The sequence below is a fragment of the Phascolarctos cinereus genome, unplaced genomic scaffold (assembly GCF_003287225.1).
Source record: "Phascolarctos cinereus isolate Bilbo 61053 unplaced genomic scaffold, phaCin_HiC Scaffold_8;HRSCAF=390, whole genome shotgun sequence".
Taxonomy (NCBI): domain Eukaryota; kingdom Metazoa; phylum Chordata; class Mammalia; order Diprotodontia; family Phascolarctidae; genus Phascolarctos; species Phascolarctos cinereus.
Genome location: NW_027556291.1, coordinates 71,003,807 through 71,028,466, shown reverse-complemented (window position 1 = coordinate 71,028,466; position 24,660 = coordinate 71,003,807).

Sequence of the window (24,660 nt, the reverse complement as noted above, 5' to 3'; positions counted from 1 at the left end):
ATAGGCTTGCACGATCTCAGTGTCCCTTTCAGTGCAATCAGGGCCTAGGACTCATTTCTTTGAGAAATTTCTGACAGTTATCGCTGAATTCTTAACTCTCACTTCAGAGTTCTGGGCGTCAATTTCTCTTGAAGTGAAAGAACTAGGAGAAAGTATATGCTCTATGTGGACACTTGAGCCCTTGGGATTCTCATGAAGCACTTAACTCTGCTTTCCAGCCTCAGTTTTCCATTTCAGTATCATCATAGTGGACATGATGATCAGAAATGACCTCACTGCAACTCTCTGGTGATCTCCCACCATTCACTTCAGATTTGTAGGCCTCGTTTTCCCTTCAGTGACAGTAGTGGCAAGGATTCCCTTATCTAAGAGTTATCTGCCATCTCAGGGATACATTTGACAGTCAGTTCATATGAATGGGCCTCAGTTTCCCTGCATTGCAGCCCTGGTTTAAAATTAGGACATAAACTAGGCCCTGACTGATTCTTTGTGATCTCACACCACTCATTTCAGATTTCAGACCTCATTTCCCTTTCACTAACAGCAGGGGCTTGGACTGTGTGATTTGACTTGCACCTTAGTGCCCCCATCTGTGACTCAGCAGTCACTTCAAATTTCTACACATCATCCCTTTTTTTAACACTGTAAAAGGATCCATTATATAAGAGGTTTTGCCAGCTTCTGTATTATCTCATGAAAGTCATTGAAATTTCCTAGACCTCCCTATCTCTCCCTATCTGAGAGAAAGTATATGCTCTATATGGGTACTTGAGCCCTTTGGATTCTCTTGAAGCACTTAACTCTGCTTTCCAGGCGTCAGTTTCCATTTCAGTAACATCAGTGGGGTGGAGTCCATGATCAGAATTGCACCTCACTGCAACTCTCTGGGGGATCTCCCACCATTCAGTGCTGATTTCTAGGCCTCATCTTCTCCTTCAGTGACAGTAGTGGCAAGGATTCCCTTATGTGAGAGGAATCTGACGTCTTAGGGATATATTCTTTACAGTCAGTTCATATGAATGAGCCTCGGTTTCCCCTGCATTGGCAGCCCAGTTTTAAAATTGAGGACATAAATAGGCCCTGACTGATTCTTTGCGATCTCACACCACTCATTTCAGATTTGTAGACCACAGTTTCCCTTTCACTAACAGCAGGGGTTTAGACTGTGTGATTTGAGTGGCACCTTAGTGCCCCCATCTGGGTGACCTGTCAGTAGTCACTTCAAATTACTAGATATCATCATCCCTTTTTGTAAACACTTGGAAAAGGATTCCATTTTCTGAGAGGTTTTTGCCAGCTTGTGCATTATCTCATGAAAGTCACTGAAATGTCCTAGGCCTCACTGTCCCTTTCACTGACATCAGTGCCTAGGACCAAATCATGTGAGAAATTTCTGCCAGCTTTTGGGTGAATTCATAACACACAGTTCAGTTTTCTGAACCTCGTGTTCTCTTTCCGTGAAAGACCTTGGTTAAAGTATATGGCCATTTTGGACTCTTGAAGATGTTGTGTTATGTCCTAGCAGTCACCTCAGGTTGCAAGTCAGCAGTTTCCCTTTCTGTAATAGCAGGGGGTTGGACTCCATGATCTGACATGCCTTTTAGTGCCAGTCAGTGGGGGATCTCTCACATTCATGTCACATTTGAAGGCCTCATTGTCTCTTTCAGTGATAGCAGGGAATACATGCCCATTATCTGAGAAGGGACAGCCAGCCAATGGCTGATCACACTCCACTCAATTTACATTTCCAAGTCTCAGCTACCCTCTCCTTAACACCAGGGGATGAGACTTCCGGATCTGAGATGGCCCTCCCTGAAAGGATCTGGGTGATTTCACCTCAGTTCATATAGGCTTCTCAGGTCTCAGATTAACTTACAAGGAAAGCAGGGGTTAGAACTCATTTCTGGGAGGGGTGTCTGCCTGATTGTGTGTGATATCACACCAGTTCAATAGGCTTGCACGATCTCAGTGTCCCTTTCAGTGCAATCAGGGCCTAGGACTCACTTCTCTGAGAAATTTCTGCCAGTTAGGGATGAATATTAACTGTCACTTCAGGGTTCTGGGCCTCAATTTTTCTTGAAGTGAAAGACCTAGGAGAAAGTATATGCTCTAGGTGGACACTTGAGCCCTTGGGATTCTCATGAAGCACTTAACTCTGCTTTCCAGGCCTCAGTTTCCATTTCAGTAACATCAGTGGGTAGACTGGATGATCAGAAATGCACCTCAGTGCAACTCTCGGGGTGAATTCCCACTATTCACTTCAGATTTCTAGGCCTCATGTTCTCTTTGAGTGACAGCAGTGGCAAGGATTCCCTTATCTGAGAGAGGTCTGCCATGTCAGGGATCCATTTTTAACTGTCAGTTTATGTGTCTGTGCCTCGGTTTCCCCTGCATTCGAATCCCTGGTTTAAAAATTGAGTTCTTAAATGGGCCCTGGCTGATTTTTTCGGAGCTGACACCAGTCATTTCAGCTTTCTAAACCTCACTTTCCCTTTCCCTAACAGCAGGGGCTTGGACTGTCTGATTTGAGGTGTACCTTACTGCCCCCTTCTCGGTGAGATCTAACCAGTCACTTCACATTTCTAGACCTCATTATCCCTTTTTGTGAAAACTTGGCAAAAGATTCCATTATCTGAGAGGTTTTTTCCAGCTTATATAGTATTTCATAAAAGTCACTGAAATTTCCTAGGCCTCACTGTGTCTTTCGCTGACATTAGTGCCGAGGACCAAATCTTGTGAGTAATCTCTTCCAGCTATTGGGTGAATTCATAACACACAGTTCGTTTTTCTCCACTTCGATTTCTCTTTCTGTGAAAAAACTTGGTTCAGGTGTGTGAACATTAAGGACACTTAAAGACTTTATGTCATCTCACACCAGTCACCTCTGGATTCAGGGCCTCAGTTTCCCTCTCTGTCACAGCAGGGGGTTGGACTCCATGATGTGATATGCCTCTGAGTGCCAGCCAGTGGGGGATCTCTCCCATTTCACTCACTTATCTAGGCCTCATCTTCCCTTTCAGTGATAGCAGGGAATATATGCCCATTATCTGAGAGGGGTCTGCCAGCCAATGGCTGATCTCACTCCTCTCAATTTACATTTCCAAGTCTCAGCTACCCTCTCCTTAACACCACGGGATGAGAATCCATGATCTCAGATGGCCCTCCCTAAAAGGATCTGGTTGATTTTGCCTCCGTTCATATATGCTTGTCAGGCCCCCAATTAACTTACAGGGAAAGCACGGTCTAGGACCATTTATGGGAGGGGTGTCTGCCTGATTGTGTATGATATCACACCAGTTCAATAGGCTTGTACGATCTCACTGTCCCTTTCAGTGCAATCACGGCCTAGGACTCATTTCTCTGAGAAATTTCTGCCAGTGAAGGAGGAATTCTTAACGGTCACTTCAGGGTTCTGGGCCTCAATTTCTCTTGAAGTGAAAGACCTAGGAGAAAGTATATGCTGTATGTGGACACTTGAGCCCTTGGGATTCTCATGAAGCACTTAACTCTGGTTTCAAGGCCTCAGTTTTCATTTCAGTAACATCAGTGGGGTGGACTCGGTTATCAGAAATGCACCTCACTGCAACTCTCTGGGTGATCTCCCACGATTCACTTCAGATTTGTGGGGCCTCGTTTTCCCTCTGAGTGACAGTATTGGCAAGGATTCCCTTGTCTGAGAGAAATCTGCCATCTCAGCAATATACTCTTGACAGTTAGTTCATATGAATGGGCCTCCGATTTGCCTGTATTGCCAGCCCTGTTTTAACACTGAGGACTTAAATGGGCCCTGACTGATTCTTGGTGATCTCACACGAGTCTTTTCAGATTTCCAGACCTCAGTTTCCCTTTCACTAACAGCAGGGCTTGGACTGTGTGATTTCAGTTGCACCTTAGTGCCCCCATCTGGGTGACCTCTCAGCAGTCACTTCAAATTTCTTCACATCATCATCCCTTTTTGTGAACACTTTTACAAGGATTCCATTATGTGAGAGGTTTTTGCCAGCTTATGTATTATCTCATGAAAGTCACTGAAATTTCCTAGACCTCGCTGTCCCTTTCACTGACATCAGTTCCTAGGACCAAATCATGTGAGAAATGTCTGCCAGCTATTGGGTGAATTCATAACACACAGTTCAGTTTTCTGAACCTCGTGTTCTGTTTCCGTGAAAGACCTTGGTTAAAGTATGTAGCCATTGTGGACACTTGAAGACTTTGTGTTATCTGACACCAGTGACCTCAGGTCTCAAGACCTCAGTTACCCTTTTTGTAACAGCACGGATTTGGACTCCATGATCTAATATGCCTCTAAGTGCCAGCCAGTTGGGAGATCTCTCACATTTGAAGGCCTCATTGTCCCTTTCAATGATAGCTGGGAATACATGCCCATTGTCTGAGAGGGGACTGCCACCCAATGGCTGATCTCTCTCCACTCAATTTACATTTCCAAGTCTCAGCTACCATCTCCTTAAGACCAGGGGATGAGACTCCATGATCTGAGATGGCCCTCCCTGAAAGGATCTGGGTGATTTGACCTCAGTTCATACAGGCTTCTCAGGTCTCAGATTAACTTACAGGGAAAGCAGAGACTAGGACTCATTTATGGAAGGGGTGTCTGCCTGACTGTGTATGATATCACACCACTTAATTAGGCCTCCCCGATCTCGGTGTGCCTTCCGATGGAATCAGGGCCGAACAGTCATTTCTCTGGAAATTTCTACCAGTACTAGGTGAATTCTTAACTCTCACTTCAGCGTTCTGAGCCTCCATTTCTCTTCAAGTGAAAGAACTAGGTGATAGTATATGATCTCTGTGGGCACTTGAGCCCTTGATGTACTCTTGAACCACTTAACTCTGCTTTCCAGGCCTCAGTTTCCATTTCAGTAACATCAGTGGGGTGGACTCCATGATCAGAATTGCACCTCACTGCAAATCTCTGGGTGATCTCCCACCATTCAGTTCATATTTCTAGGTATCATCTTCTTCTTCGGTGACAGTGGTGGCAAGGATTCCCTTATCTGAGGGGCACGTGCCATCTCAGGGATATATTCTTGACATTCAGTTCATATGAATGGGCCTCTGTTTGCCCTGCATTGGGAGCCCAGTTTTAAAATTGAGGACATAAATAGGCCCTGACTAATTCTTTGTGATCTGACACCACTCATTTCAGATTTTTAGACCTCAGTTTCCCTTTCACTAACAGCAGGGGTTTGGACTGTGTGATTTGAGTGCAACCTTAGTGCCCCCATCTGGGTGACCTCTCAGCAGTCACTTCAAATTACTAGATATCATCATCCCTATTTGTAAACATTTGGAAAAGGATTTCATTTTCTGAGAGGTTTTTGCCAGCTTGTGTATTATCTCATGAAAGTCACTGAAATTTCCTAGTCCTCACTGTCCCTTTCACTGACATGAGTGCATAGGACCAAGTCATGTGAGAAATTATTTCTGCCAGCTTTTGGGTGAATTCATAACACCCAGTTCAGGTTTCTAAACCTTGTGTTCTTTTTCCATGAAAGTCCTTGGTTAAAGTATGTGCCCATTGTGGACACTTGGAGACTTTGCGTTATCTGACAGCAGTGACCTCAGGTTTCAAGACCTCAGTTTCCCTTTCTGTAACAGCAGGGGTTGGACTCCATGATCTGATATGCCTTTGAGTGCCAGCCAGTGTGGGTTCTCTCACATTCATCTCACATTTGAAGGCCTCATTGTCTCTTTCAGTAATAGCAGGGAATACATGCCCATTATGTGAGAGGGGACTGCCAGCCAATGGCTGATCTCACTCCACTCAATTTACATTTCCAAGTCTCAGCTACCCTCTCCTTAACACCAGGGGATGAGACTCCATGATCTGAGATGGCCCTCCCTGAAAGGTTCTGGGTGGTTTCACCTCAGTTCAGATAGGTTTCTCAGGTCTCAGATTAACTTACAGGGAAAGCACGGGCTTGAACTCATTTATGGGAGGTTTGTCTGCCTGATTTTCTATGATATCACACCAGTTCAATAGGCTTCCACGATCTCAGTGTCCCTTTCAGCGCAATCAGGGCCTAGGACTCATTTCTCTGAGAAATTTCAGCCAGTTAGGAATGAATTCCTAACTGTCACTTCAGGGTTGTGTGTCTCAATTTCTCTTGAAGTGAAAGACCTAGGAGAAAGTATATGCTCTATGTGGACACTTGAGCCCTTGGGATTCTCTTGAAGCACTTCACTCTGCTTTCGAGGCCTCAGTTTCCCTTTCTGTAACAGCAGGGGGTTGGACTCCATGATCTGATATGCCTCTGAGTGCCAGCCAGTGGGGGATCTCTCACATTCATGTCACCTTTCAAGACCTCATCTTCCGTTTCAGTGATAGCAGGGAATACATACCCATTATCTGAGACGGGTCTACCATGCAATGGCTTATCTCAATCCATTCAGTTTAGATTTCTATGTCTCAGTTACCCTTTCCATAAGAGCAGGGGATGAGACTCCATGATCTGGGGTGCCCCTCCCTGAAAGGATCTGGGTGATTTCACATCAGTCAATACAGGCTTCTCAGGTTTCTGTTGAACTTACAGGGAAAGCAGGATGTAGGACTCATTCATCTGAGAGATGTCTGCCTGATTGTCTATGATATCACACCACTTAATTAGGCTTCCACGATCTTGGTGTTCCCTTTCAGAGAAATCAGGGCCTAGGACTCATTTCTCTGAGAAATTTCTGCCACTTATGGATCAATTCTTAACTGACACTTCAGGATTCTGGGCCTTAATTTCTCCTGAAGTGAAAGAGCTAGGTGAAAGTATATGCTCTCTGTGGGCACTTCAGCCCTTGGGGTTCACTTGAACCACTTAACAATGCTTTCCAGTCCTCACTTTCCATTTGAGATTCATCAGGGTGGTGGACTCAATGATCAAAAAGGCACCTCACTGCAACTCTATGGGTGGTGTCCCAGCATTCACTTCAGATTTCTAGGCCTCGTATTCCCTTTCAGTGACAGCAGTGTCAGGGATTCCCTTATCTGAGAGGGAATTGCCATCTCAGGGATCCATTTTTAACACTCAGTTTATGTGACTGGGCCTCGGTTTCCCCTGCATTGGCAGCCCGCTTTTAAAATTGAGGACATAAATAGGCCCTGACTGATTCTTTGTGATCTCACACTACTCATTTCAAATTTCTAGACCTCAATTTCCCTTTCACTAACAGCAGGGGCTTGGACTGTGTGATTTGAGTGGCACCTTAGTGCCCCCATCTGGGTGACCTCTCAGCAGTCACTTCAGATTACTAGATATCATCATCCCTTTTTGTAAACACTTGGCAAAGGATTCCATTTTCTGAGAGGTTTTTACCAGCTTGTGTATTATCTCATGAACGTCACTGAAATTTCCTAGACCTCACTGTCCCTTTCACTGACATGAGTGCATAGGACCAAATCATATGAGAAATGTCTGCCAGCTTTTGGGTGAATTCATAAAACACAGTTCAGGTATCTAAACCTCGTGTTCTTTTTCCATGAAAGTCCTTGGTTAGAGTATGTGCCCATTGTGGACACTTGAAGACTTTGTGTTATCTGACACCAGTGACTTCAGGTTTCAGGGCCTCAGTTTCCCTTTCTGTAACAGCAGGGGCATGGACTCCTTGATCTGATATGCCTCTGAGTGTCAGCCTGTGGGGGGATCTCTCACATTCATCTCATATTTCAAGGCCTCATTGTCCCTTTTAGTGATAGCTGGGAATACATGCCCATTATCTAAGAGGGGACTGCCAGCCAATGGCTGATCTCACTCCACTCAGTTTACATTTCCAAGTCTCAGCTACCCTCTCCTTAACACCAGGGGATGAGACTCCATGATCTGAGCTGGCCCTCACTGAAAGGATCTGGGTGATTTCACCTCAGTTCCTATAGGCTTCTCAGGTCTCAGATTAACTTACAGGGAAAGCAGGGTCTAAGACTCCTTTATGGGAGGGGTATATGCCTGATTGTGTATGATATCACACCGGTTCAACAGGCTTACATGAACTAAGTCTCCCTTTCAGTGCAATCAGGGCCTAGGACTCATTTCTCTGAGAAATTTCTGCAAGTTAGGGATGAATTCCTAACTGTCACTTCAGGGTTCTGGGCCTCAATTTCTCTTGAAGTGTAAGACCGAAGAGAAAGTATATGCTCTATGTGGACACTTGAGCCCTTGGGATTCTCTTGAAGCACTTAACTCTGCTTTCCAGGCCTCAGTTTCCATTTCAGTATCATCATAGTGGTGGACATGATGATCAGAATTGCACCTCACTGCAACTCTCTGGGTGATCTCCCACCAACGAGTTCAGATTTGTAAGCCTCGTTTTCCCTTTCAGTGACAGTAGTGGCAAGGATTCCCTTGTCTAAGAGTTATCTGCCATCTCAGGGATACATTGTTGACAGTCAATTCATATGTCTGGGCCTCAGATTCCCCAGTATTGCCAGCCCTGGTTTAACATTGAGGAATTAAGTGGGCCCTGACTGATTCTTTGTGATCTCACACCACTCATTTCAGATTTCTAGACCTCAGTTTGCCTTTCACTAACAGCATGGGCTTGGACTGTGTGATTTCACTAGCACCTTAGTGCCCCCATCTGGGTGACCTCTCAGCAGTCACATCAAATTTCCACACATCATCATTCATTTTTCTGAACACTTGTAAAAGGATTCCATTAAATGAGAGGTTTTTGCCAGCTTATATATTATCTCATGAAAGTCATTGAAATTTCCTAGATCTCAATGTCCCCTTCACTGACATCAGTGCCTAGGACCAAGTCATGTGAGAAATGTCTGCCAGCTTTTGGGTGAATTCATAACACACAGTTCAGTTTTCTGAACCTTGTGTTCTATTTCCGTGAAAATCCTGGGTTAAAGTATGTGTACATTGTGGACAGTTGAAGATTTTGTGTCATCTGACACCAGTGACCTCAGGTTTCAAGTCCTCAGTTTCCCTTTCTGTAACAGCAGGGGGTTGGACTCCATGATCTGATATGCCTCTGAGTGCCAGCCAGTGGGGGATCTCTCACATTTGAGGGCCTCATTGTCCCTTTGAGTAAAAGCAGGGAATACATGCCCATTATCCGAGAGTGGAATGCCAGCCAATGGCTGATCTCACTGCACTCAATTTACATTTGCAAGTCTCAGCTACCCTCTCCTTAACACCAGGGGATGAGACTCCAGGATCTGAGATGGCCCTCCATGAAAGGATCTGGGTGATTTCACCTCAGTTCATATAGGCTTCTCAGGTCTCAGATTAACTTACAGGGAAAGCAGAGGCTAGGACTCTTTTCTGGGAGAGGTGTCTGCCTGATTGTGTATGATATCACACCAGTTCAGTAGGCTTGCATGACCTCAGTGTCCCTTTCAGTGCACGCAGGGCCTAGGACTCATTTCTCTGAGAAATTTCTGCCAGTTAGGGAAGAATTTTTAACTGTCACTTCAGGGCTCTGGGCCTCAATTTCTCTTGAAGTGAAAGACCTAGGAGAAAGTATATGCTCTATGTGGACACTTGAGCCCTTGGGATTCTCTTGAAGCACGTAAATCTGGTTTCCAGGCCTCGGTTTCCATTTCAGTATCATCATAGCGGTGGACATGATGATCAGAAATGCATCTCACTGCAACTCCCTGGATGATCTCCCACCATTCACTTCTGCTTTGCAGGCCTCGTTTTCCCTGTCACTGACAGTAGTGGCAAGGATTCCCTTATCTAAGAGTTATCTCCTGTCTCAGGGATACATTGTTGACAGTCAATTCATATGTGTGGGCCTCGGATTCACCTGTATTGCCAGCCCTGGTTTAACATTGAGGACTTAAATGGGCACTGCTTGATTCTTTGTGATGTCACAGCTCTCATTCCACATTTGTAGACCTCAGTTTCCCCTTCACTGACAGCAGGGCCTTGGACTGTTTGACTTGAGTTGTACCTTAGTACCCCCATCTGGGTGACCTCTCAGCAGTCACTTCAAATTTCTACACATCATCACCCCTTTTTGTGAACACTTGTAAAAGGATTCCATAATATGAGAGGGTTTTGCCAGCTTGTGTATTATCTCATGAAAGCCACTGAAATTTCCTAGACCTCACTGTCCCTTTCACTGACATGAGTGGCTAGTACCAAATCACGGAGAAATTTCTGCCAGCTTTTGGGTGAATTCATAACACACAGTTCAGTTTTCTGAACCTCGTATTCTCTTTCCGTGAAAGACCTTGGTTGAAGTATATGGCCATTTTGGACTCTTGAAGATTTTGTGTTATGTCCTAGCAGTCACCTCAGGTTTCAAGTCCTCAGTTTCACTTTCTGTAACAGCAGGGGGTTGGACTCCTTGATCTTATATGCCTCTGAATGCCAGCCAGTGGGGGATCTCTCACATTCATCTCACATTTGGAGGCCTATTGACCGTTTCAGTGATAGCAGGGAATACATGCCCATTATCTGAGAGGGGACTGCCAGCCAATGGCTGATCTCACTGCACTCAATTTACATTTCCAAGTCTCAGCTACCCTCTCCTTAACACCAGGGGATGAGACTCCATGATCTGAGATGCCCCTCCCTGAAAGGATCTGGGTGATTTCACCTCAGTTCAATAGGCTTCAGGTCTCAGATTAACTCACAGCAAGCAGGGGTCTAGGACTCATTTCTGGAGGGGTGTCTGCCTGATTGTGTATGATATCACACCAGTTAATAGGCTTGCCATCTCAGTGTCTCTTTTCAGTGCAATCAGGGCCTAGGACTCATTTCTCTGAGAAATTTCTGCCAGTTAGGGATGAATTCTTCACTGTCACTTCGGGGTTCTGGGCATCCCTTTCTCTCTCAAGGTGAAAGACCTAGATGAAAGTGTATGATCTTTGTGGGCACTTGAGCCCTTGGGGTTCACTTGAACCACTTAACACTGCTTTCCTGTCCTCACTTTCCATTTCAGTATCATCAGAGGGGTTGACTCGATGATCACAACGGCACCTAACTGCAACTGTCTGCATGTTCTCCCATCATTCAGTTCAGATTTGTAGGCCTCGTCTTCCCTTTCAGTGACAGCAGTGGCAGGGATTTCCTTATCTGAGAGGGGTCTGCCCTCTCAGGGATCCATTTTTAACAGCCAGTTCATGTGTCTGGGCCTCAGTTTCCCCTACATTGGCAGCTCTGGTTAAAAATTGAGGTCTTAACTGGGCCCTGGCTGATTCTGTGGGTCTCACACCAGTTTTCAGATTTCTAAACCTCAGTTTCCCTTTCTCTAACAGCAGGGGCTTGGACTGTCTGATTTGAGTTGCACCTTAAATGCCCCATTCTGGGTGACTCCCAGTCACTTCAAATTTGTACACCTCTTTAGTCCCTTTTGTGAAAACTTGGCAAAAGATTCCATTATCTAAGAGGTTTTTTTCGAGCTCGTGTATTATCTCAGAAAAGCACTGAAATTTCCTACGCCTCAGTGTCCCTTTCGCTGTCATTATTGCCTATGACCAAATCTTGTTGAGAAATTTGTGCAGCTTTTCGGTGAATTCATAACACAAAGTTAAGGGTTCTGCACCTCGATTTCTCTTTCTGTGACAGACCTTGTTTCAAGTATGTGAAACACTTGAGGGCACTTGAAGACTTTGTGTCATCTCACATCAGTCAACTCTTATTTCAGGGCCTCAGTTTCCCTCTCAGTAACAGCAGGTGTTTGGACTCCATGATGTGATATGCCTCTGAGTTCCAGCCAGTGGGCATCTTTAACATTCACCTAACATATCTAGGCCTCATCTTCGCTTTCAGTGATAGCAGGGAATATATGCCCATCATTTGAGAGGGGTCTGCCAGGCAATGGCTGATCTCACTCCACTCAATTTAGATTTCTCTGTCTCAGTTACCCCTTGCATAACACCAGGTGATGAAACTCCATGATCTGAGATGCCCCTCCCTGAAAGGATCTGGGTGATTTCACATCAGTCAATATATGCTTATCAGGTGTCAGTTGAATTTACAGGGAAAGTAGGGTTTTGAGTTTTGATAAGGGAGATTTACATGTCACCAAGATAACCAAGAAAATCTTAAACATGAACCCTCCAAATCAATACAATCATTATTACCAATGTTAACTAACATCAAGTTCCTTGCTCATGTATAATAGGTTTTATTCTTAGGCAGTTCAAAAAGGGAGTTCTGCTTCTCTGGTTTAGATTCAGAATTTCCCAGATAATTCTGATTTAGTATAAATTAGTATAATCACTAAAAATTTGGTTCCCCATTTAGAAACTTCAGTTTATGTATCATCTGCTGTTTCTCATCTTCCCTAAATCCTGTATCTGGTATAAGAATCTTTTAAAATGTGAAGATCCAAACATTACATGAGCTCTCCTGCCTTTTAAAATTACCAGACAGATCCTTTAATAAAGTAGAAATAATTTCACTTATTTTACCACTTTCTTATACAATTTTTGGTGTAAAAATCTCAATTTAAGATCTTATTACCAGAAGATGCTTAAAGCTTGGATTTACATGATAGGAACATTTTGGAAGCCAATCATATATATCTGTATATAATTCTTAGAGGAATCAGTCTAATCTTACTGCTTTTCTCAAAATTTACCATCTATGTAGACATCTAGCACATTGCATCTTTGTCTTATTGCTTTTTCCAATCATTCCTCTTTAGGAAGATGTTATATTATTATTTGGCCATGAATGTAAGTTAAAACTGTAAGCTATTCATACTTGTGTCCTATTGTGGTAACTCAGAGATGTTCCAGTATCCATCTATTCTTTTTTTTTTTAATTTTTATATTTTTTTAATTTTTAAATTTTTTTAATTTATAATTTTATTTTGATTTATCAACAATCACTTCCATATGCTTTTGAGTTGAAAATTTTTCTCCCCTTCCTCCCCCCACCCTCCCCAAGATGGCACAATCTGATATAGGCTTTACATTTACATACCCATTAAACATATTTTCACATTAGTGAAGTTGTAAGTAAAAATTAAAACCAATAGGAGGAACCATCAGAAAGATGAAACAAAACTCAACAGAAGGTAAAAATAAGTGATAGCGATTCGACTTCCATAGTTCTTTCTTTGGATGTGGACAGCATTTTCCATCCGAGGCCTCTGGAGATGTCTTAGATCCTGTAATGCTGAGAAGGGTTCAGTTTAACAATATTAGTCATTGCATAACGTGGCTGTTATTGTGTACAAAGTCCTCTTGGTTCTGCTCACTTCACTCAGCATCAGACCATATAAGTCTTTCCAGGTTTTTCTGAAGTCAGCCTGTTCATCATTTCTTATAGCACAATAGTATTCCATTACATTCATATACCACAACTTGCTCAGCCATTCCCCAATTGATGGGCATCCTCTCAATTTCCAATTCTTTGCCACCACAAAAAGAGCTGCTATGAATATTTTTGTACATGTGGGTCCTTTTCCCATTTGTTTGATCTCTTTGGGATATAGCCCTAGAAGTGCTATTGCTGGATCAAAGGGTATGCACATTTTTGTAGCCCTTTGGGCATAGTTCCAAATTGTTCTCCAAAATGGTTGGATCATTTCACAACTCCACCAACAATGTATTAGTGTTCCAATTTTCCCACATCTTCTCCAACATTTATCATTTTCCTGTTTTGTCATGTTGGCCAATCTGATAGGTGTGATGTGGTACCTCAGAGTTGTTTTGATTTGCATTTCTCTAATCAATAATGATTTAGAGCATTTTTTCATATGACTATAGATGGCTTTAATTTCTTCATCTGAGAACTGTCTGTTCATATCCTTTGACCATTTATCAATTGGGGAATGGCTTGTGTTCTTATAAATTTGTCTTAATTCTCTATATATTTTAGAAATGAGGCCTTTATCAGAGAGACTGGTTGTAAAAATTCTTTCCCAATTTTCTACCTTCCTTCTAATCTTAGTTGCATTGGCTTTGTTTGTGCAAAAACTTTTCAATTTAATGTAATCAAAATTATCCATTTTGCTTTTCATAATGTTCTCTATCTCCTGTTTGGTCATGAATTCTTCTGTTCTCCATAGATCTGATAGGTAAACTATTCCTTGTTCTCCCAGTTTACTTATGGTATCAGCCTTTATATCTAAGTCATGAACCCATTTTGACTTTATTTTGGTATATGGTGTGAGATTTGGGTCTATGCCTAGTTTCTGCCATACTCTTTTCCAGTTTTCCCAGCAGTTTTTTTCAAAGAGTGGGTTCTTATCCCAGAAGCTGGGGTCTTTGGGTTTATCAAATAATAGATTACTATAGTCATTGACTACTGTGTCTTGCATATTTAACCTATTCCACTGATCCACCTCTGTATTTCTTAGCCAGTACCAAGCAGTTTTGATGATTGCTGCTTTATAATACAATTTAAGATCTGGAATTGCTAGGCCACCTTCCCCTGCAGTTCCTTTGATATTCTGGACCTTTTGTTTTTCCAAATGAATCTTGTTATTATTTTTTCTAACTCTATAAAATAATTTTTGGTAGTTTGATTGGTATGGCACTGAATAAGTAAATTAGCTTAGGTAGGATTGTCATTTTTATTATATTAGCTGGCCTACCCATGAGCAACTGATGTTTTTCCAATTATTTAGATCTGATTTTATTTGTGTGAAAAGTGTTTTGTAATTGTGTTCATAGAGTTCCTGGGTTTGTTTGGAGGTAGACTCCTAAATATTTTATAATGTCTACAGTAAGTTTAAATGGGATTTCTCTTTCTATCTCTTGCTGTTGGGCTTTGTTGGTAATATATAGAAATGCTGATGATTTATGTGGGTTTATTTTATAGCCTGCAACTTTGCTAAAGTTGTTTATTATTTCAAGTAGTTTTTTACTTGATTCTCTAGGATTCTCTAAGTATATCATCATGTCATCTGTAAAGAGTGATAGCTTTGTTTCTTCTGTGCCTATTCTAATGCCTTCAATTTCTTTTCCTTCTCTTATTGCTAAAGCTAAGGTTTCCAGTACAATATTGAATAACAGTGGTGATAATGGACATCCTTGTTTCACCCCGATCTTATTGGAAATGCTTCTAGCCTGTCCCCATTACATATAATGCTTGCTGAAGGTTTTAGATAATGCTATTTATTATTTTAAGGAAGACTCCATTTATACCTATGCTTTCTAGTGTTTTTAATAGGAATGGGTGTTGTATTTTATCAAAAGCTTTTTCTGCATCTATTGAGATGATCATGTGGTTTCTGTTGGTTTTGGTGTTGATATGCTCAATGATGCTGATAGTTTTCCTAATATTGAACCAACCCTGCATTCCTGGTATAAATCCTACCTGGTCATAGTGTATTATTCTTGTGATAAGTTGCTGCAATCTACTTGCTAGTATTTTGTTTAAAATTTTTGCATCTATATTCATTAGAGAAATTGGTCTATAATTTTCTTTCTCTATTTTGACTCTTCCTGGTTTAGGTATCAACACCATATTTGTATCATAAAAAGAATTTGGTAAGACTCCTTCTTCACCTATTTTCCCAAATAGTCTATATAGTATTGGAATTAATTGTTCTTTAAATGTTTGATAGAATTGCATGTAAATCCATCTGGCCCTGGAGATTTTTTCCTAGGGAGTTCATCAATGGCTTGTTCAATTTCTTTTTCTGAGATGGGGTTATTTAAGTATTTTACTTCCTCTTGGTTAATCTGGGCAATTTATATTTTTGTAAATATGTATCCATTTCACTAAGATTGTCAAATTTGTTGGCATATAGTTGGGCAAAATAATTCCTAATTATTGTTTTAATTTCCTCTTCCTTGGTGGTAGCTTCCCTTTTCATTCTTGATACTAGTAATTTGGTTTTCTTCTTTCTTTTTTTTAATTAAATTAACCAAAGGCTTATCTATTGTGGTTTTTTCATAAAACCAGCTCTTAGTTTTATTTATTAGCTCAATCATTTTCTTAATTTCAATTTTATTAATTTTTCCTTTGGTTTTCAATATTTCTAATTTGGTATTTAGTTGAGGATTTTTAATTTGTTCTTTTTCTATTTTTTTTAGTTGTATGCCCAATTCATTAATCTCCTCTTTTTCTATTTTATTTATGTAAGCATTTAGAGATATAAAACTTCCCCTAAGAACTGCTTTGCTGCATCCCATAGGTTTTGGTATGTTGTCTCAGTATTGTCATTCTCTTCAATGAAACTATTGATTGTTTCTATGATTTGTTGTTTGACCCAATTATTTTTTAGGATTAGATTATGTAGTTTCCAATTATTTTTTAGTCTATCTTTCCATGGCCCTTTATTACATATAATTTTTATTTGCATCATGATCTGAAAAGGATGCATTTAATATTTCTGCCTTTCTGCATTGGATTGTGAGGTTTTTATGCCCTAGAACATGGTCAGTTTTTGTTTATGTGCGATGTACTGCTGAGAAAAAGGTATATTCCTTTCTATGCCCATTCGGTTTTCTCCAGAGGTCTATCATATCTAACTTTTCTAATGTTCTATTCACCTCCTTAACTTCTTTCTTGTTTATTTTGTGGTTAGACTTATCTAGTGCTGAGAGGGGAGGTTCAGGTCCCCCACTAGTATAGTTTTGCTGTCTATTTCTTCCTGTAACTCCCTGAACTTCTCCTGCAGGAATTTGGATGCTATACCATTTGGTGCATATATGTTTAGTAATGATATTACTTCATTGTCTATGGTGCCTTTTAGCAGGATGTAGTTTCCTTCTTTATGTCTTTTGATTATATATATTTTTGCTTTTGCTTTGTCTGAGATCAGGATTGCTACCCCTGCTTTTTTACTTCAGCTGACGCATAATATATTCTGCTCCAGCCTTTTACCTTTACCCTGTATGTGTCACTCTTTTTCAAATGTGTTTCCTGTAAACAACATATTGTAGGATTATGGTTTTTAATCCATTCTGCAATTCGTTTCCGTTTTATTGGAGAATTCATCCCATTCACATTCAAAGCTATGATTACTATCTGTTTCTTTGTCTCCATCCTTTTCCCCCTATTTATGCTTTTCTTTCTCCTTTTTCCTTTCCCCCTTCACTAGTGTTTTGCTTTTGACCACCGCCTCCTTCAGTCCCTTCCCCTTTTATTATCCCTTTCCCTTTTCTTCCCCTTTAGTCTTACTGCTCTTCCCTCCCTTCTTTCCCTCCTTTTCTTTCCCCTCCCTTTTCTTTCCCCTTTTCCCTCCTACTGCCTATAGGGCAAGTTAGATTTCTATACCTAACTGATTATGTTATGCCCTTCTTGAGCCAAATCTGATGAGAGTAAGGTTCAAACAATGCTCCCCCCCTTCTTTCCCTCTGCTGTAATAGGATTTTGTGTCTTTTCCTGTAATGTAATTTACCCTTGTCTGCCTCCTCCTTTCTCAGTACATTTTCTAAGATCAGATTGATCCACTTATTTGGATCCATTTAACCCACTTGATTAGATTTTTTTTTATCATTACATCAAAGTCAACTAATATCCACCCTCTTTATGTATACTCCTTTAACAAGGTGTAATAACAATACAGTTCTCAAGGGTTGCAAGTCATATTCCCTTGTAGGGGTTTAAACAGCCCCCCCTTATTAACAACATATTGTATCTTCTGTCCCATTTACCTTTTTAAGTCCTTCTTGAGTCCTGTACTTGAAGATCAAATTTTTTGTTGAGCTCTGGTCTTTTTATCAGGAAAGTTTGGAAGTCTCCTATTTCGTTGAATATCCACCTCCTCCCTTGAAAAATGTAATGCAGAATATTATTTTGCCACTTAGGTAGTAGGGCCCTTTAAGCCATGGAAAGCGAAAGTTGGTGCTTAATCTTGCCCGAGACCTCTTTCCTGCTAAATCTAAACAATAGTGAAATGTACTCTTGCATAGCTCAGCATAGCCCATACCTCCAATGCAAATGGATAAGAAAGCTTGCAATATAATTGCTTTAGATAGTTATGTTTATACCAGAGACCAGGACACCTGGTCTGGTTTGTGTGATCCCTGACCTGTAATGATGGGGTGTTTGGGTGCTTGTGCTTATGCTTGTGCCCCAAATGCCTCCCTAGTCTCAGAAACACTGTCTCTGACAACCACTCCCCAGCCCAAGGACACTGTGCCTAGCAGTTATTCATGCATGGGCCTCAGCACGACCCTTATCTGGCTGCTCAGGCCCCAGCCCTCAGATCATGTCTCTGGAAGCCTCCCAATTCCTTAGTTGTGAGAAAGCTTTCCTTTGTTGCAGAGCATTCTCTCATTAAGACAGAGGGAGAGGGGTGTCCTTGACCAGCCCAAGAACTCTTCCTCCTGCCAGACTCCAAAGATCCATCCCCCTCCCTGTCCGGTATACTCCCTGTACTTTCCCATCCATAGCCCCCAAAGACACCTGCACCTTTGGATTACCTCATCAGTGTTCCTAGCATTTCTTTCCCATACTCTTTTCCATGTAAACCCTAGCTTGACCCCTGATCAGGGCTGCTTGATTTGGATGTGCATACCCCTGGCAGCCGAGTGCTAATAAATCCACATTTTAAATTATGTCTGGGTCTCGCTCGCTGATTTCTCAGTACAACAAAATGATGCTCATTTTTGCTGGGTAATTGATCCTTGGCTGCATTCCAAGCTCCTTTGCCTTACAGAATATCATGTTCCATGACCTGCAGTCTTTTAATGTGCAAGCTGCAAGGTCCTATGTAATCCTGACTGTGGTTCCATGATATTTAAATTGTTTCTTTCTGGCTGCTTGCAGCACCTTCTCTTTCATCTGGTAATTTTGGAATTTTGCTATTATATTCCTTGGTGTTATCAGTTTGGGATCTCTTTCAGGTGGTGATCGGTGGATTCTTTCTGTGGTTATTTTCCCTTCTGATTCTAGGACTTCCAAGCAGTTCTCCTTTATGATTTCCTGAAAGATACTGTCCAGGCTCTTTTTTTTCATCATGATTTTCAGGTAGTCCAATAATTTTTACATTGTCTCTCCTGAGTCGATTTTCCAGGTCGGTTGTTTTAGTGATGAGGTATTTTACATTATCGTCTATTTTTTTCATTTTTTTGTTACTGTTTGACTGATTCTTGCTCTCTCATAGAGACATTAGTTTCCATTTGTCCAATTCTAGTTTTTAACAGATTGCTTTCTTCTGTTAGTTTTTGTACTTCCTTCTTCAATTGGCCAATTGTGTTTTTTAGGGACTTGTTTTCTTTAGTGTATTTTTTTTTCTAATTGGCCAATTGTATTTTTGAAGGACTCTCTACCTCTCTCATTTGACTATTAAAATCCTTCTTGAGCTCTTCTAAGAAGGCTTTTTGGGCTTCAGACCAGTTCATATTCCCTTTTGTTGTTGCAGATGTGGGTTTGTTGACAATATTGTCCTCTTCAGAATTTCTGTCTTCATCTTCACTCTTCTCATAGTATGAATCTATGGTACGTTTCTTTTTACTCATGGTGTTTCTTTATTCCCTGGCCTTTAAAGAGATTGAGCTCTCCTGCTGGGGAACAGAGGGTAGTGACCCAAGCTTCTTGTGTTGGGAGCCTAGGTCTTGGTCACTGGCTTTGCGTGCTGGGGCTTCTTATGCTGGCAATTGGAGGCTGCAGGTTTCTGGCAGCTTACCTCATGTTGGGCTTGAATCAGCAAGGCTGGAACTTTCAGGCAATTCTAGGTTGCCTGCTTTTCCTTTCCTTTAGCTTTGTTCAGCTCCTTTTAGATGGGTGCTGCAGGGTGTTTATCTGCCTGGGACCTCCTGCAGTGTTGTCTCCCTCGTTTCTGCTAATGCACTGGGAGATTCCTTTGTGGTAGAGTGCCGAGGGACCTGGTGGTTTTCTGAGCTGGTTTCCACCGGTTCCCCCCACCCTCACTGAGGCACTCAGAGGTCCAGGTGTTGGTATTTGCCTGCTCTACCACCTGGGCTTCAGGATTTCTTCACAATTGGATGCTGCAGGTCCGACAGCTCACCTGGTGTTTGGTCGGAATCAGCAAGGCTGGGGCTTTAGGAAGCCTTTACCTTATTTTCTTCACCTCCTTTCAGATGAATGCCGCAGGGTACTTATCTGCCTGGGGCCCCTTGTAGTTCTGCCTCCCTTATTTTTGCTGAGGCACTGGGAGACCCGTTTGCTGGGCTGCTGCACTGCTGCTCCCTGTCTTTCTTCTAGTTCAGGTGTTCTGGGGTTCTTTTCCTGCGGTGATATTTTCTGTGTTTTCAGAGGTTGATAGGGGAGAGTGAGAGCAACTACCTTTTCACTCCACCATCTTGGCTCTGATCTATTCTTTAATAAATTTAATACTGTACTTACAGAATTCTTGACTATAGAAATTTGCCATAAAAGAAAAAGAGGGACAATATCACATATCATATCAGAAGGAAAGAACTTCCTTAGCTCTATTTGATCCTAGGCATGAGTCATATCTGATAGCCAGTCATGGAGCCACTTGATGTTAAAAGCAGGGCTCAGGATTAATCAGGTGGGGAATTCTCCTTTTCAGAAAGGAAATAGCACAATTGGGAAATAGAGTCAGGAAGATCCCACCTAGGCTATGTCCAAGATCATCCTCAAAACTCTTCCCAGGCACAGACAGTTTTCAGACTGCAGCATATGCCATGCTGCTATTGGCTTCATGACAGCTCAGACAATTATCCCTGTAATCAAACCTTAAAACAATAGTAAATTGCTGTCACATAAAGTCACATATCCTAGATAATGAGAATTCAGTCTCACATTGGTAACATTAAGAGACTGATCACAGAAAATACAACTGCTCTCATAACTCCTTTAAACAATGGGAACATCTTAAGGTGAGTCTTCAGAAATCTGTATAAATTTCTGCACATGTTCTAATTCCAGATTAAAAGCAATATTACATTTCCCATTAAGTTAACAAAAAAGAGCTCATAAGTTACTACTCTTCACTAACATGACTATCTGTACTAGAATCCTATCCCACTTTAAACAAAGCAAAGAGGTTCCTGACTAATCTCACAAGTTGATGGATTTATGTTCTTGTTCATAAGCTTCTCTAATTATACTCACTTTGGGAGAATAAGACACTTCAGAATTTGTGTCTTATACATATAAGTTCAAACATCAATTTAACTCTTGCTTAGGCCATGGAAGGAATGTAGATGTAGATCAAAACAGCAAGATCTCTTCTGCTTACAATTCATTACAATAATTAAGCAATAAATTATCTTGCAAATGAAAATTTAGTAGGCCTCCCCCCCAAAAAAAAATCAAACGAGACATTTTTTTTCTAAAAGTATTTCCTTTTTTTAAAAACAGTTTAAAATTTATCCTGATGTTAAGAAGCATAATCACTAAACTTATCTCTCTTTTCCGCATTTAAGCAAAAAAAACCTTTAAAATTAGAATTCATTAAAAGTAAGTTGGTATAAAATGTCCTTAAGTAACATAAAGAAATACCCAAAAGCACTGTAACAAACCAAATTCATAGTTATTACAGAATTCCTAGATATCACAAAGTTCCTTAGTCAAAAGTTGTTTGTAATGGAAAAGACATTCAGTTTTTATAATGCATGAAGAACATACCCAATTAAATTACCTTTATCATAATAACAAATATTATCAAGCCTTTAAAAATTTACTCAGTATTTATTTTCCTTTGTCTTTAAATATATCTCTAGAAATTAGGAAAAAAGTATTGCATTCTGGAATCTCATATAGATAGTGAATGGGGTAGTCCACAAATTTCCAAATTAACATATCCCCAGGATTCTCATTTACTCAGGAATTCACAACACAGGAAACTTTTACACAGACTTGATAAAAATTTTAGATGAAACTTCCTCTTAAAGGTAAATAAAACTTGGAAGTTTATTCTAACCCATTCATTCTCCCTATATTTTTTATTGGGGGGTACAATTCTTGATCTAACATCTCTAGATGATATGAGAAGTTGCTATTTCAACAACATAGCTGATGCAATTAGTTTACCAGATTGCACCATATAAAAAATTCAGAAATATAACTATACCATAAGCAAATATTATATATTTACAACTTGAAACAGAACCATTACTTGCTTACTTGCTTATAACCAAATTTACCTCATCAAATATTAACAGTTTTCAAATTCTCATTTTTATCACATTTTTAAAAGATCAATCCATATGTACCATTTCTACCTCACAATGGTCTCTAAAAATTTTACAGTCTAAGAGAGTTTTAGAACTACAATACAATTTAGAAACATAGTAACAACACAAACAATAAACTTCAGATGACATCAGTTGCATTTCCAGATTATCACATATAGAAATTATTGACCTTATTACTCATGGTATTTAAAAAACCACTTCAAAGTTATCAGGTGTGGAACAATTACATTAAATTGGAGAGATAATAATGTCGTCTAACATATGCCAGTCATTTTTTAAAGCACTTTACAATCATTATATCATCTTCATCCCATAACAACAACCATTACTATTTTTCCCTTTACAAATCTGGAAATGGCAAACAGAGGTAAAATGACTTGCCTTAAATTCCAAAACTCAGAGAAGTGTGAGGCTTTCCAAGAGTAGAAGTTGGATTCTCACCTCATACTGCTATTGCCAGGCCTTCCAGGGGTATGGGTGGCTGATACCAGGGACTTCCCAGTGGTGGTAATTCTTGGTGGCAGGGCTTAGGGAATTTCATCATAGGTCTGACCTGTCCACTTCTCCTCTCCCCACAGCTGCAGAATTTTGCTGTTTGCAGCTGCTGGGGCAGAGTGGGCAGAATGTATTGAACCTAGATGTTACTGCCAGGCCTTGCTAAGAAGGGTGGGCTGGAAGGTGCCCAGGGGCACAGGGCCAGTAGGGCGACTGCTAGTCTGTGATAGCTGCCCTTCTCTTCCTTTTGCCAGATGGTGAAGGCTGATTTAAGTTTTCCCTACAGTTCTCCAGCATTCTCTTCTCTTTTACAATCCTCTTATTGAGATGCTTACCTCTGAAGAGGGAGTGGGGAATGCTGAGGAATCAGGATTGGGAGGAGGTGTTTTAGCAGAGGGTGAGCTCTTGGAATTACCCCAAGTTTCAGGAGTTTTCTCCAACAATCCCAAAATGATCAATTTCAAACTTCTCAATGATTAATCTCAAAACCTCCAGAATCTGCTAAGATGTCTTTACCTGCATCTAACTTCACTCTAGGTCTAGGCTGTCCAGGCCTGGACCCACAAGGAAAGGAGTTTTACAGTTTGTTCTTTCCCTAGCTGCAGCCCTTACAAGTCTCTGACTGCATTTAATATCTTACAAGGTACAGATGCAGAGACACATACTGACAGACAAATTGACAGGACAAATACAATACAAATGTATTGACATAGTGCACACTTTATGACAGAGAGAGAGGGAATTAGAGGCTTGTTAGAAAACCCCCAACATGAGTTGGCTATTATTATTCCAAGGAAAGAGGTTGGAGAATTTGCAAGGATCCAAGACCTGATAGTATAACTGGATCCTGTGAGCCTTCCTCAGAGTGTCCCTGAGATTACAGATTTAAAGGGGCAAGTCCCAATGAAGTTAAGTTCAGGGATCTAAGTCCCTGTCAGGACCATAGCCTTTAAGGGAAAAGGGGATGGGGAAAGGGATTATTTGGATCCTACCAAAAAATGCTGAAGTAGCTTTGTGAGCCTTAAGGTAAGAGGCTTCTGCCTTTCCTTCTCCCTCAGCCATCTCAGCAACCCAATGATGAAAACATTCCACTCCTGGCTAGATGTTTTGTTGGCCTTTAAACTTAATTTGATTTTAAGATAAAGTAACCTTGACTGGTCAAAAGAACCCTTATTGTGGCCAATATAATTTGGGGCTATCTTTAGTTAACTGACATCAGCACTAGCAGTACTTGTGATCACCAGATTGGCAATGGCATTGCATTTAAGAGGCTGCTATCTTTACCAGAGGGGATCTAACAGATGCAGTAGCTGGAGTTTCTGAATTTTGACTTGATCTCCAACTCCAGAGCTAGCTTAAAGGGAATTTTCTTTCGGACTTCAACCAAACTAGTGGGAGGTCCATGGAAGCTTAGGAATAGGGGAAACTTATCTGACCCAGTCAAGGTTGGGACTCCAGGAAAAAACGGATCCTGATGATGAGGTCAAGACATTAGGGGTCCTGGTATCTCAAAATAATGACACACATGTCCTGTCTGAAAGAATTCGACCCAAGCCTTCTTTCAGCCAAAAACACAGTTTATTGAAGATTCACCATATTAGCCAGACTCAAGAAATCTCAGCATTTGTGGCTGTTGGCTAGACTGTGAAAATCTGAGCATCTTAATGGAGACAAGGTGGACCTTATATACAGAAAGACTGTGGGAGGGATCTAGGAGTGGCCAAGTAGTCTATGAGGTAATAGAATTCCAAGGAAATGGAGCCTAGATAGGACCAAGGGTGGGAAGTGGCCTGGGGCCTTAGGGAGGCAAGGGTCCAGAGGAGCATCATAAAAGGACTTAACAATGAAACTATTATTAGGAATCCAGAGTCTACAAAATCTAGCTGTGCCTAGAAAAGTTTGAAATTCTTTCTTAGTGACTGGGACCAGGAATTCCTGGCCAGAAACTTTACAGACTGGCATTGGACTTTATTCAAAGAGACCCTATAGCCTTGAGTTCCCAAGAAATTAAGCACTCCTGAGGCAGCAGCTAAAGAGGCCTCCTGGGTGGGGCTACAAATGTGGCTATGGGAAAATACTTTAGGGCCTGGGAGGTGAATAAGGGCTAGGGTGACATGAGGAGCTCATCCAGGAATTCCCTGATTCCAAACAATTGGCTC